General features: G+C 39.5%; 1 protein-coding gene across 3 annotated transcripts in view; it reads left to right on the plus strand.

The window, feature by feature from the left end:
• Positions 1 to 15,221, plus strand: part of LMO1 (LIM domain only 1) — a 77,328-nt gene that overhangs the window by 24,971 nt on the left and 37,136 nt on the right. The window lies entirely within an intron of this gene.

A 15,221-nucleotide genomic window follows, 5' to 3' on the forward strand; every position in this document is an offset into this window, starting at 1 on the left:
CCCCCCCCCTCCCCCCCCCCCTTCCCCCCCCCCCCCCCCCCCCCAAGATTGGAAACTCCAGGCAAGGCCTTCCTCAGTGTGAGTCATTTACCGGTGCCTAATAAATGAAAATGCACAGTTCTCAGACTTTGCTTGTTTTAAGTTTCTATCAGATCTTCAGAAGCTGGCTTGCTTAATAGATAATGTTGCTCTGATATTTGTTCTTATATTAGTTCACAGCTAGAGTGGCTTAGAATAACGTTTAATTTTTTCCATTTAAATGTACGTGTTCATACACTTAAAATGTAATCCTCTAACTTTTGTTCAAACTGGGCTTGTTTTATAGATCTCATTGTGACTTAAACAAACCAAGACAGTACATAAACTTACTGTATGGGTTTGTATTGGAACTGATAAACTTAGGTACCATAGTAAGTCATAAGCACAAAGGGGAGCGTTAAGGTTGAGTTAACTTTGCATTTTGTGACTTTGAGCAGTCGTGATAGTGTCTGTACTCATTTCACCCTCTCCATTCTCAATTCACTGTTTTCTGTATTTTGAGGAGCATTCTTCCCTGTGTAGCAATATGTCTTAAAATGTTTGTTGCTATTGGAAAAACAAATGTTTTGATGAAATGAAAATCCAGGATATTATGTGTGCCCGGAAAGACATTATCGGGACTTTATATGGAAAAAGCAGGTTCTATGGTAATTTCGTTATTTTGTATTTCTTTAGCACCTAGAGGCCCGAACTAAGATTGGGGCCTGGTGTGTTAGGTGCTGTACATACACATAACAGTCCCTTGCCCAAAAACTTAAAATTTAAACAGATAAGATTTACAAAGGGTTGGAAGAGAAACAGAACTGAACATAGAACCTTAGTTTCCTGAGTCCCAGTCCAGTGCCCTGTTCACTGGATGACACTACTTCTGAACTATTAAGTTCAAGTGATTCTCACATTAATACTAGTAACAATCCACGTGGATGTTCATGTCCAATAGATTTTGAATTGGTTTTGAGAGCCCATGATAAATTGTATGACTCTGACCAGGCTTTCATTTAATTTAAAAAAAAAAAAAAAGTTACGTTTTCTAAACACCAGTGTCTTGTCTTGGTTACTGAGTTTGGCATGCTCTACCATGTGTTCCATTGTACATTTTCCTAGAGCACAGATGATTATGATTATTTGTATTACCATGGAGCCAAGGAGCTCTAATCATGGACCAGGATCCCATTGGGCTAGGCATTTTACAAACACGGGGAAAAAATGCTCCCTGCCCCAATGACTGTGGCTTTAAAGACACCATGAGAGCCAAATGAAATCCACATTGTGCTGGATGATCTGTTAACAATGATATTTTAAAATGTAACTCAGAGATGTGTAATGGAGTCGATGAGTATCCTTGAAAATGAGAATGTAATGTAAACCTGACTCTAATTGGGATGGTGCTTATAAAGGTGGTTCTGCTATACCCTCTTTTCCTACAGTTACCAGCTGAAAAAAGGGAAGCGAATTGGAGGGGAAGGGAAGATGTACCACCAATTTCCTCTCTATCACTGGGTATAAATAACTGAACTAGATGTAAGTAGAAGATTCTGGCTCTGGAGTCGGTTTTAAACCTACTTAGAAAAGTAATTTCAACTAAGCAAAGTTCAGAAAAGTTTTAAATAGTTTGTGTAATGAGCTTTTTTAAAATCAGATTCATAATCATTTAACTTTCCTGAGTCTCCTAAACATAAACACTAAATACAAGTTAGACTTGAGGGATGGAAAATGAAGAATTGTAATGGTCATGCATCTATCCTCAGTTCCTGTTTTACTTGGTGTGAAGTACAACTTTCCTAAGGAAAGTACTTCGTCTCAGAATGGAATAGGCTTCCTATGTCTAAACTACAAGTTGTTGGAGTGTGTGATTCCAGAGACTTGTGCTCTCATCAAGCTAGTGAGTATAAACAGCAGTGTAGCTACAGGAGCACAGTTAGCCACAGTGGAGGCATGACCTAGTTGTGCCAACTACAAACCTGCCTCAGACAGGTGGGTCCATGCTTGGCACAGCCAAGCCATCTGCTGCCACTACCATGGCTACACTGCTGTTTATACTCTCACTAGCTCAATGAGAGCTAGTGCGTATCTGGGCAAAGGAATCACACCCCTGAGCTCACAGCATAGACGTCGCCTAAAACAACTTTGGTCGGCTCTGTGGCGCTTTCATCCAAGGATTAGAATTCATGCCAGATGCTTAACCCCTGGATTGACATGGACTAGGAGCACTTTAGAGGCAAAAGACTCTGCTTTGGGAGGGGGAGGGGGGAAGGAGTCCCGGAGATCAACAGTTAAAAATCCACTCAAAGGTTGTGTCTTAGCTTAACACAATTGGAAAGCCCATTAAAGGCACAGACCAACATGCTTGAAGCTGACTGGTTCTCCCTAGTGCTTGCTGGCTGGCAAGGGGGCCATGACTAGCCTCTTCTGGAGGGAGCACTGCTAAAAGAAAGGGTTTGATGGGTGGGAAGGGAAGGTATGAATGGAAGGACTAATGGAGAGCTCCATGCGCACCCCAACAAAACTCTTTTAAGCTTTCCCTATGGCCGTCCTAGGCAGCAAATTACATTAAACTGTACTTAAAAAGAACCAACCAGTTCTGTAGTGCTGTGCTGGCTTCCCCATGTTCCTGCAGCTGATGACCACATGCTGCTTTGTAGCATCTATCCTCCCTATTCTTTTCTAAATTCTATGTGGCTCACTGGTGATCCTGGCCTTTCGAAGAATACAAACCTTTGTCTCCCACTCTTTCTGAATAACTACGGTTCTTGAGTTCTTGTATCATTTGACTTGCCCTCTGCTATGCTTTCTTAGCCATATTCTTTTTGTGTGATCAGAACTGCTCCGAATATTCAATACATTGCCTTAGGAATCCCAGTAAAAATAAGTTGCTATAATACTTGAGTTGCATCCCCAAATTTTCAAAACTATGGCAAAGGCGTTAATGCTCTTCAAATTTAAGGGGAACAGATGGATTTCCCCCCCTCCAGTTTAGGAAAGTTTACTCCTGCTTTCTCACCCCTCAAAATTTCATTTTCTCTCTAATATTCCTAGGTAGTAGTAGTAATAAAAAAATGTGAGCTTTCAGGCACCTGAGCATAAACTGGGACCTAAACCGGATTTGAACCTAGATCTCCACCTAACTTATGGTAGCTGGTAGCATCAATAGAAGATCTAGAGAATAGTTCATTTTTAGTTATAGTTCAAAACAGTAGAGAGTCTATTCTTTCCCACCGTGCTCTTTCAAAGTTGCTCTAAGGAAGCTCACAAAGAGCCATTTTGAGATTGAAGTGGGAACAAAGTGTTAATTGTTAGATTTTTGAGGGCAAAAAAAAAATTTAAGGGAAATCCATCTGAAAGATGTTAGTTGCATACAGAGTATTTCTGTCTCTATCCAGTGTTAAGTAATCTGTTTTAGAAATCCTTTATATGCTGTCCTTGGCAGTTCTCAATAGGCTTTTACACTCAAACAATATGGACTCTAGCAGGTGGTATTTTTGGCAAATGACCTCCTCTCAATACAAAGATATTCAGAAGTTGGCCTTTCTCGTCCTTTTTTTTTTTTTTAAGTAGTATTAAAATAGGAGGTTGAGGGCAAATGTACTAATACGGCAGAGATGCACTGACAAGCTAGACTAGAGGAAAATCAAAATATCGGTTACCAAAGAATTCAAATCCCAGTTAAAGAATTTAGTGGAATAGCTGAAGATGTTAACTATCAGCAGATCTCACTGTGGAAACAAAAGCTGCAGACTTGCAACTGCAGGCCTGTTTCTGTGGCAGAGTTTAGTTACACCAATGATTCTGCAACTTGCAGGCTTTATCTTCTGTGTTCTAGTCACATTGCTTTTCTGACATGAACTGCAAGTAACATGCCCAATTTATGTGTGTCTCTCTTATTTTGGTTAATTGTAGTAGTAATTACTAATTTCCAACTCCTGACCTGTTTTTAATCACATTTTTTAAAATGGGCTTTTTGTGCCATTTTAAAATTTGGTGCTTGTTTTTAATTTAGATAGATTATGCTAAAGTGTTCAAGAGGGCTGCAAAGCAAGGTCAAAAGCTTTATCTGTGCAGTGCCCATTTTCTTTAACACATTTTAATAATTGTAGATGCTTTCTCTAATAGAGGCTTTTGTTTGAGCTATGTTAAATCTGCCCTTTTAGGCCACGCTGCTGCAGCATTAGCACAGTGTGCTGTCAAATGGGTGATTGGGGTCCAAGACCAACCTCTGCGCTAGTGGAGATATGGGGCCAGATTATTTTTTTCCAAATACTCCAAACCCCCCAGACTTTCAAAAGAACTTTGCTCTCACATAGGAATTTAAACAAGGATCAGATGCTCAAGAATGCTCCGTTTCCGTGATACCTATAGCCAGCTTTTTCAAGAGCTCAGCCCTCAACATGTTGAGAATCTGGCCACTTACTTTAGTGCCACAGTGAGAGCTGAGCTCTTCTGAAAACCTGTCCTGCCTTCCCCATTGTGGGCACTGAGCCTCTTTTGAAAATATTGGCCAAAGAGTATGTTGTATAGAGCTCCAAATGTGGTTGGCTTCTACCAGGTATCCCAAGCTTATAGCCACTGCCTTTCCTGGTGCCTATACCCCAAATGTACATGGACTATGTATGACCCTTTCAGGGAGGTCAGTGGAATCAGCAGCCAAAAAGCCGCCTTGCATTATAAAATGTGGTGCTCTTTCAGTTGAGAAGTTCTTAAGATGTCATGGTACTTAGTTTTTCAAAAGAGCATTTTCCAGATGTCTTTGCATTTTAAATTGACTCATGGCCAGCCGCCTTACATTAGAGCTCTAAAACACTTTTTTTTTTAAAAAATTCAGAATTGGATATAAAAGCCAGTCTTTCTTGTGCATTTCTACAGTAAGTTACAATAAGCTTCCACAAAGTGTCTTTTTTCTCTTCTCCCCCCCCCCCCCCCGAAGTGGAAAAGTTTTTAAAGAGTTTGATGCTTTCAGACTTGGAAACAGTATTAAACAACAATTAGCTGACCAGCTTCTCTGGGTACAATTGAAAATGCTTGCCAAAAAACTTGTGGTATTTAAACCTTTTGTACAGTCTCTTGTCAAATATAGAAATGATTGCCTTTTTTTTTCTTTCCCCAACCATTTTCAGTCCTGCATCTGGTTTAATATAATGGGTGTTTGCATGAATGGCTTAGTTAGCCAGAGTGGTAATAAAACACTTTAAATTTATTGTGACATTTGGATTTAATTAAAAAGTACACACTTAGAAAAGTAAAACATAATGTGGAGAGAGAGTCAGGAAGGTTTTTCTCCGTTTCTTCCAAAAAACTAATTAGAGTTGTATTTTAAATTGTTTATGTGCTGCTAATCATTGTAATAAATCATTTATACTGAAAAAGACACACTCTAAGAGCTTGTGTAACTGTTTATGCTCTCAAGTTTCTATCATGAACAAATTGATCTGGAAGTGAATTTATTAACCACTAGGGAAGAAATCATTAGTGCTTTCTCTAAATATTCCCCAGGTACATTTTTATTATAGTAGTTTACTGCTTTAACTAAAAGCAACGTTACACAGCCCTGGTTGTAATTATGATGCAAATTGACTTTCCATCACTTACAAGAGAGAGAGAGCTGCCTTTTCCCTGCTTATATTTCCATTTTATTTTCATCAGAGAAAGGCATGTCTTCCAAAATTCTTATATAAATTGAAGCCTATGTTCTCAGTAGAATGACTGGGAAGACTTGAAAAAAAAAAATACAAGGTCGCTTAAGTTCTCTGTAATCTATCGGTTCTCATTAAACACATTTAAAACCAGGTTAGCTCATCATATGATTTAAGCCTCTCACGTTCTGTAATAACAGTTAGTGCTTTGTAATCTTCAAAGCACTGCGCAACACCTCTGGTAGGGAGCCAAATATCCAAACACTTCAGCAGGGGTTTTTTAAGGTGACTGAAGAGTCTGACACCTCTGGAAGACTTGCTTGTCTTGCAAACTTGTTGTACTGTATGTGAAGGCGCAAGGAATACTCCAGTCAATAAAGACTCATCCTTCCCTCTATAACCCAAAGAAAAGAAGAATGGCATAAGTGTTCAAATCTGGGTGCTTTGAATTAGTCTGCCAAATCTATATTTAGGTACCTAAATAAATGGGCCTGATTTTCAAAGTACTGAGCACCTGCAGCTCCAGTCAATGTCAATGGGATTTGTGGGTGTTTGAAAGCATGTCACTTTTATTTGGGTGCCTAAATATGGCACCCAATAAAGGCTTAGCTTGTGGCACCCAGGATGGAACAGTTTGGCCCAGCGTGAATCGCCGAAAAGAAATTAGCTGCAGTAGTAGTTCATTTCTAGAACTGGGCAGGTGGTCTGGAGTGTCTTGGTTTTTGTATGTTTTTTCATTTGGACACTGCAAATCCATAAATTGTGTGAAACACAAGGTAATTGATAGGAAGGCTTAATTTGCAATGAAAAATCTTAATTCAAAAACCATGGTCAAGGTTCTGTTTAAAGCAAACAATACTGTGTCCTTTCTAGATGGGCTATCATAAGAGAATATGAATGAAAGTGCTACTTTTTCTATATCCATGATCAGATCGCTAACTTAGAGAGATTATGCTGTATGTATAATAAGAGGGGAGTGGTGGGAGGGTGCATATGGCATGCTTGAGGGCAGGCACAAGAGTGCAACGGGATGTTAAGAAAAATAGAGGGGAGACATAAATTCTGAGTGGAAGCAAGGATCACTTGAGTATCAACCTTGTACATACTTGAAACCGTTCACTGCACTTTGTAACCTGCCATTCATAACACAGAGTGGCATCTAGATGTCCGCTAGTCCTGTCCACCATGGCCTAGACACCACTGTCATTTCCCCACTGTGCATTTAAACTTCTAAAATGCCTCTCCCTTCTGCCTTCGGTGGGCTCTGTAGAAGTGTGTTGACTATTAGCAATTCATTTCAGCCGTTCTGAAACTTTGAGTATTTGAAGAATTTGTGTGGGAGGTGAGAACTAGAACAAGCCATTAACTCAATAAAGTGTCAAGATTAAAAGGTTGCTGGTTTTGCCACTTTTGTGTGTGTGTGTTTCCCTAATGATCACAAATACTGTACCTTTGAAGGATAGTTTGCCTGTATCTTTCTTTTCTTTATACTATCAGGTGAGTTCTGGAACCTCCAAGAATTAAGGGGCAGGAGGAGAGGGTATGCTAACATTTTTCTTAACCTGTTCAAACTTTTCTCATTGTTCTTGTGGTTTTAAACTCTTGATGTAAATCAGAGTTGTACTTAGTTGTTCATGCTTGAGTCTGTTTACATTCTTTCCCTCTGCCCTTATGGGTGGTTCAAGAGTGACAAAATCTGAAATTATCAGAGGGGTAGCCGTGTTAGTCTGAATCTGTAAAAAGCAACAGGGGGTCCTCATTTCTTCAGCTGCAAGTAAGATTCATGGGTAAGAAGTGAGGTTCTTACCCACGAAAGCTTATGCTCCCAATGCTTCTGTTAGTCTTAAAGGTGCCATAGGACCCTCTGTTGCTTTTTACAAAATCTGAAATGTTCATTTTTGCCTCGTATACCAAGTTGGTAATAAGTAGACTTACTCACACTATAGGCCTTTAAGCTACATAAATATGTTTGCCACACTTAGGTTCTGTTCAAAGGAAATAGTTCTCATTAGGACAAAGGATATAAATTCTTATTTTGTCACTCCTTTTTTATAATATGCCAAAAAATCTAAAATCCATTATGCTTGTCACATTATGCTTGTAAAGTAAGTGTGTTTTTAAGACTTGTAGCTATTCGTTTTTCCAGACACCTACTGTATTATGTTCTGCCACATTAAGTTTGCCTAATAATCTATGGGAGGACGTGATCAAGGCCTGATATGATAGACTGTGAACATCACTGAATTTTGTAAAAAAGCTATCATGGAGACTGACTCTGCAGACGTTTTAATCTGTACTTTCAGAGACGCACTACATTTTCCTTACCATTGTGAAACAAGATACAAAAGGTTGTCTGATGTTAGGTGTGTACCTTCTACAAATGTGGCTTACTTTGAACCATACTGTCAAATATTACGCTTGTAATTCTTGTATAGTTTCTTTGTAGCCAAAAAGGGAGGCCTTCAGCCATTACATACTTTGCTAAATCTGATACTCAGGAATTATTTAAACGTATCTACAAAGATGCCATTAATTGAGAATAATAAATGCCCTTTACGTGCAATGTCTTTTTATAGGGACGTGACTCTTTATGCTGTTCCTGAAGGCTTTTATTCCTTTAAAGCATAAAAATTTCAGCACTTATAGCAGCATTTGATATACTGTTGCAACTCCCTCAGTCTGAGTTCTGCATTGCCACAGCCTATTTCTTTTCTTACAACATTGTACAGAGTGTGGTATCTAAATAGGGACCTTCTCTGCCAAAGTGTGATGTCCATGAACTAATGGGAGTTGAAAAGGAGCTAAGTGGCAGTTTAACAGAGAGCATTAGAATCCAAGACCAGCATATGTGTTGAGTAAGGAAAAGGGGAGTGTGACTCAGTTGCTTAGAAGGCACAAGTGGAATCTAAGTTGTTGATACAGACTAACACAGCTACCACTCTGGAATTTGGGACTTAGTGGAGCAGACACCCTCTAGACTAGAGAAAGTGTTTCTCTGAAGGCAGAAGAGAGATCTGGTTTATGGACAAGAAATCTAATGACCTATTTGCAGAGCTGGAGGACGAGAGGAGAAAAAACATACTAAACTAAGCAAACCAAATCTGTACGCTGCTTGGATGACAAATGGGGAATCCCACAATGCTACTTTCTTAAGCACTTTAAAAAAAAAAAAAAGTTGAACTGTATTTTAATATTCAGACTCAATACGTCCTTGACAATTAGGGTGATCTTATTTTGTATTAAGCCTTATATATTATTAAACCTGCATTTGTGTGTTCTCACTGGAATTTCAATGCTGGGCAGGAAATGGTTATCCCGTCCTGGGAAAAGTTTTTGAAATTTTAAAGCAGTTTTACCAGCCCAAACTGGGATGAAAAGTCTAAATCTCAGACATACACAAACAATCCAAAAGTTTTATTTTGTTTTGGGTCAATAAAAATATATTGGTTTGATTATTTGCAGAATGTGTTTTATTTTTTTACCTCTTTTATTTTTAAGTTGTTTACTGTAATTTAGCTTGGTTAGTTATATTGAACTGAAAAAATGAAATTTCCATTTTGAAAAGGTCAAAAGGGGACACTTTGACAATTTCAAAACTTTTTCCAAAAAATGTGGTGAAACTGAGTCTTTGCCACAGAGTTTCAGCTTCAAAGACTTTGCTTTTTCTGATGAAAAGTTAGTTGCAATGTTGTTGTCCAGCTGTAGAACTCATCAGTGCACTGAAGGCTCAGACTATCTCAATGACCTTTGGGACAGTTTCTCTGAGTCACAAACGTTCTACGACAAAAAGACCGACGTTGTGTGCTGCGACGTCCTCTAAGCCTATCTGTTCATGGCTAGTCCTCCTATAAGCTTTGGAAGGCATAAGGTCAAAGCACGCTTCCTGCAAGACCGTTGTATGTTGTGCATTTTTTATTTTTATTGCTTCACGCAACTGCGGGATAACCTCTTAATGGATTTTTTTCCCCATGCTTCTTTTCCCCCATTATCCTTGTTTGAGTGGAAGTGGAAGGAGTGGTATGTGTATGTGTGAGAGGAGGGAGAGCATCTAGCAGTGGCACTGCTGTTTCAGTGGGCAAGCCTAGCACGTGAGAAGCAACTTGAAAAGTAGCTTTGATTTTTTTTTTTTATTTTTTTTTTGGTGTGGAGAGAAAGAGGATAGATGAACAGCCTGGATCAGGAAATATGGAGTTAGAACCCTGCAAAAAAGTGAGAGACAGTCAAATTAGCTGTAGAAGTGAGCAAAAGAAGGCAGTAGTAAGTGGCAAAGGGGAAGTAGCACAAGAGCAGGCACTATAGGAAAGTCTCCTTGAAGATGTGACTGGAGGAGAATGATCTGATTTCTTTCTTTCAATGCGGCCAGGATTTCACCCTGTGTTGTGTGTACTCTTTTGCACCAGTGCAATTCCCCAGGGTATATGCCTACATAGGTGTAAAATGGATTTGCATCACTTTTATCCCAGTAACTTACTTCCCCCTGTTGCACCATGAACTAGATGTTCATGCCCTAGTTTAGAAGAGACTTAAAACCACTCAATACACACAGCCTTTAATTGCGAATGTGTTGTCCGGTATGTCTGAAACTATCTCTATTGTAGCTACTACTTTACATGTGGTATTTGGTAAGGTTGTAAGAATACCTGAACCTAGGTCGCTGTTATGGTGATGTGAGAGAAGTGTGCCCTGTGAACAAAAGGAGGGGAATGAGTAGAAGATCTCCTTGCCAATACAAATACTTACCACTAAGTCAGTCTTAGCTCAGGATCCAAAAGGAGAATACTGCTAGACACTGGTGCCTGAGGATATTGGTAGGAGTTAAGACTTCAGAATAGCCTATAGGAGTGAAAATATAGAGTGGTGCCTTTTACTGAACAGGAGGAATGAATTTATACTAACTGCGGATTAGTCTAAGGCTCTGGAAGAGGTGGAAGTTTGGTGATAACTTCATGGACTGGGACAAAAAGGGTTTAATAAAAAAAAAGTTGTGTATTCTTGTCTATGTCTATACACCCATTACCAAAATCATTAATGGACTTATCCTCACAACATTCCTCCAGGGAAGGGCAGTGTTGTTTCCCCCACTTCACAGATGGAGAACTGAGACCCAGAAGACTAATCTGCCCAAAATTACTCAGAAAGTCTGTGATGGAGCAAGGAATTGAACCCAGGCCTCCCAGGCTAGCAGCTTAACCACTGGACCCTCCTTCCTCTCAGAAAAACATGTTTTGTTCTAATTGCCAGTCTCTGTGAAAGATGTACTTTTTTAATGATTCGGGTGGGCACAACTCTATATAGGAATCTGTTTCTACATAGTTTCCATACAGTGTATGGATAAAGACTTGCTTATAAGATCTCTTCCTGACGTTCCAGAATTTCTTCATTTGACTTTTAGTAACTAACTTTCAAAAATGTTTCTGTGTACTCATGTTGATGTAATATTAACAATTAGGCTGAGATTCGCCATATTCTTATGCTATATGATAAGACTCGGAGCTCCAGAGATGCTTTAACATGATTATATTTTAATGTGAAAATATTTTTCTCCATGAAGATCAGTTGGTCTCTCTCTCTCCCTCCCTCCCCATAGAGAAGTTGGTATTGGGATGTCTGTGCAAATTGCGTTATAGTCCAAATGCATTTTGATACTGGAAAATAAAGAAAATTGAAAACTAGACATTGGGACGGGGGCATGTTTGATATTCACAGGCTGTGGAACCACTAGTTAAAATCCTGTTGACTGAAATCTTCCATTTCTTTTTGCAGTAGATAAATTGTCTTTTATTGTGTGTGTGTGTGTGTGTGTGTGTGTGTGTGTTCGTTTATTTATTTATTTATTTATTTATTTGGAGATCTTAAAAATGTTCTGCATGGTTACTGGAGATCCTGTGGCTCTCTTCAGAGACGGAGACAGGGTTTTCCTGATATCCCTTGGATATCAGTGCTATGTGCCACCTGTCCGCATTTCAGTCCTGCTATCTGCATAAAGCTTCTGAAGTGTTTTGGGATTCTTCAACCTGAAAGAAATGTAAAATGTTTTCATAGTGGAGGCAAGCATATTAAAAATGAAGTTGTTTTTAGTTTCAGATTGGCCAGCATCTAGAAATAGACCCAAGTAACCTCACTGAAGCAAATGAGTATTTTCTGTGGTACTACACTCATTTCCTTGGCACCATCATATGAAATTGCCAGTTTTTCATTTTCAGGAGATCAGTCTGTCAGTTTTAAAGTAGCTATGGGCTGTAACCTTTGAACACGATGAAAGTTGCTTCCACCTACAAACGCTTGTGTAGCCTGTGTGTGTTTATATTACAGTAGCTCCCAGAGGCTTCAGCTGAGGTTGGGATGCTAGGCACCCTGCAAATCCTTTATAAGAGACCGTGCCTGCTCAGAGTCCTTGCAATCTAAGTAGACGAGAGACGGGGAGAGAAGGGAAACCGACATTGGAGGTGAAGTGACTCGCCCAAGGTCCTATTGCAGGGCTCTGGCAGAGCTGGGTATAGCGCCTAGTTCTCCTGACTCCAAGTTCTAGGCTTTACGTGCTGGGCCATGCTGACTTGCCATGCGGAGACATTGTTTGCTAGACGCGGACTCAAGCTTGTGCTTGAGATCCAGGTTAGACTCAAACTCTGGTTTGGGTTTGAGACTGGATCTGGGCTGAGGTTCAGGCTGAGGTAGAGTTTGCATTTAAAGGTGGAAAAATCTTCTCCTGAGAGGTTCTTGTGATATTTTACCCCCAAAGAGGGCAGAAATCACCCAATTAGCAGTTCTTGCGAGTTTTCCTCCATCTTTGGTCAAAAGTGGGATGGTTTTCTGCTGGTGATTTGACTCCTGCTCCCTTGAAATTCAAATGGGTTACAGAATTCAAGGTCCTTATTTGTACCTGTCTCTGCTGGTCACTAACAGGGAGTGGTGAGGCCCCGGAGTACCAAAATAGAAGTTGTTAGCCTTTCAATCAACAAGGGATCCTTAAATTGGGAAATATTTGGCTTAATGTATTGATCAGCTCTTGGATCTTGAGCAAATGTCCTTTTCCTTTCTGAATACTCCTAATACAAACTGAGATTAGGTGCAATAGTGGCAGATAAAGAGGAAGTTAAATAAATTAAGATTTCCATACGCTCATTAGCACCTAAAATATGGTTGGTAGTTTAAAAAACACTACAGCACTAAAAGCAACAAACTGCTTATCATAAGCTTTGCTGTAGTAGCTCCAGGCTTGCTTTAGAGTAACATTTTATTCCAGTGCTGCAGGTAATTCTAAACACTCCTCTGAAACGAGGGACCGCACAGAGTACTGCTGAGTTGAGGTGGATTGGCAAAGGGCATTATGTTTTGCAGGTGGAAGCATTGAATGTTGGCTATAGATGAATGGGGTAGGTTTGGAGAGATGACTGGACCGCAGCTTGAGTTTCAGGGACAGGTTGTCTTCTCTTTCAAAGATCTGCTGCACTCCTGACTGACTGTACAGCATTTGCCCATGGGACTTGTGCCTTCTTCCCTCTAGCCCAGTGGTTCCCAAACTTTAACAACCCGTGAACCCCTTTCGCTAAAATGTCAAGTCTAGCGAAACCCCTCGTAATAATGAATATTTCTAGGGATTTTCTCCTTTACTGGAGTATAAATTATAAAAGCAGTGATCTTGGAAATATAAAATTTGTTTTTATGACATGCTTATTACACACTATTTATCATTACAGCATTTTTATTACATTATGAAAATGGCAACACACTTCCAAGATCTCACTTTCATAGCATGTAACACTTTGAATAAGCCTGTTTATAAGACAAGGCTCCTATGTTTCATCAAGGAGTATCAGATGTGAAACAGCATGAATGTATTTAAGAAGCCAACTCAGAGTTCCTCCTACACAAGCATTCAGGTCTTGAGCAGTCCAGGTAAACAATGCACGTTACAACAAAGCTTAAACTTGTTCTTCATAATTTTAAAAACAATACTAGCTGCCTATTTAATTTTAAAAACAGCAAAAAAATCTCCACCTCCCTTTCCATTTCTTATAAGGAGTTTTGAAGTTTAAATCTCCTCAGTGTGATAGATATGCTTGCTTTGATCTGCTTAGCACTTGGAAGTCCAGGGGGTCCGGGCTGCTGGCCCCGTGCTGCCCGGGGTTCCCAGAGACAGCTCTGTCCACCATTAGGGAATTTTTTCCTGTGAACCCCGGTTTGGGAACAACTGCTCTAGCAGTTTGTCACCCCATTCCCATTCAAACATGATTCTAGGATCACCTATTTTTCTTGATGAATGCATCCAGCAGTGGTAACGGAACTGAAAGACAGAATGCTACTTTCATTTCCAGTACTAAAATCCTGTGGTGGATTTGCCATATACATATGAACATTTGTTTCATAGCTTTTAAAACCTAGAATTGCAATAAGGTTAACAGTCTTAGGCGGTTCTGAACCTCTTAATTTAATACGCAAATGTATGTTTGTGGTTTAGAAAAGTTGTGCTTACTTGCCAAAAGATGAATTGCTTTCTCACCCTGCAAAATAAGTTTGGGGCGGGTGTTACGCTGGTGGGAGTGAGTCTGGGAAACCAAGATTGCTGTTGTAATGTTTCCAATAGGAGCACATTCCCAAGCACCAAATGCACTTTATTAAAGGTGGGGAGGGAACATCTAATGTGATTTGTAAGTAATAAACCTTGTCCTTGAGACTATTTCTGTGTTCTCAAACCTGGTTTCCCGATTATATAATCCATTAACTTTTCTTGAAATCTCAAAATATCTGTGGCTGATCTTTTCTATGGGTTAACAAATTGCCTGATTAGTTCAGGGAGCCATTCAACATTTGGTGGATAAATTCCTTTTTATAGAGTAAAGAGCCAGGTTGCTTTTTTTTTTTTTAAATTCTTATGGGCCCTTTAATTCATGGGAGGAGTGTGTGTGACAGGAAAGCGTTGGAATTAATCTGAATAGCTGGCATAGGGTAAGCACTATATACCCTACTCTAATCAGCCTGGGATTCTAAAAGCTTGCTAGCTGCCTGTGAGAGTAACTGTCCGGCTTCTAGTGGCAGATAGGGGGAATTATGTCAATCTCTAGGGAGCATAGTAGAGTACTCCCTGATGTACTCATAATTCTGAAGGGAAATTGGGCCTTTTTATAGGCTTTCTGAAGTGCTCAAGTTCATACAAAGAATTGTGGGTTGTTTAATGTTTTTAAAAGGTTTTTCTAATTGCCATACTTCTCCACCTCCCCTCCCTCCACCCCTTAAGTGGCTTCAGACTTCCATAGAACTTTTTGATTTTTAAACCAGTCTAATCTCTCAAACTATCTAGTTAGGAAAAAACTATTGTAACTGAAAATGTCTCTGATACTTCTTCCATTTTAATAGAGACATTTAGTCTGGTTTAAAAGCTTTCTGGGGCACTTGTTATAAATGACTGATTTAAGCTTGACAGGTTTTAATTATAATGTCTTTATACGCAAGTTAAGATGCTTAATGCTAGTGAAAAGTTCTGAATACAAAGGAAACCTGTGTCAAGTTGTGGAGCCCTCTTACCCATCTTAATTGCTTTTGGTTTGAACTTTGACA

This window comes from Trachemys scripta, chromosome 4 (genome assembly GCF_013100865.1).
Source record: "Trachemys scripta elegans isolate TJP31775 chromosome 4, CAS_Tse_1.0, whole genome shotgun sequence".
Classification (NCBI taxonomy): domain Eukaryota; kingdom Metazoa; phylum Chordata; order Testudines; family Emydidae; genus Trachemys; species Trachemys scripta.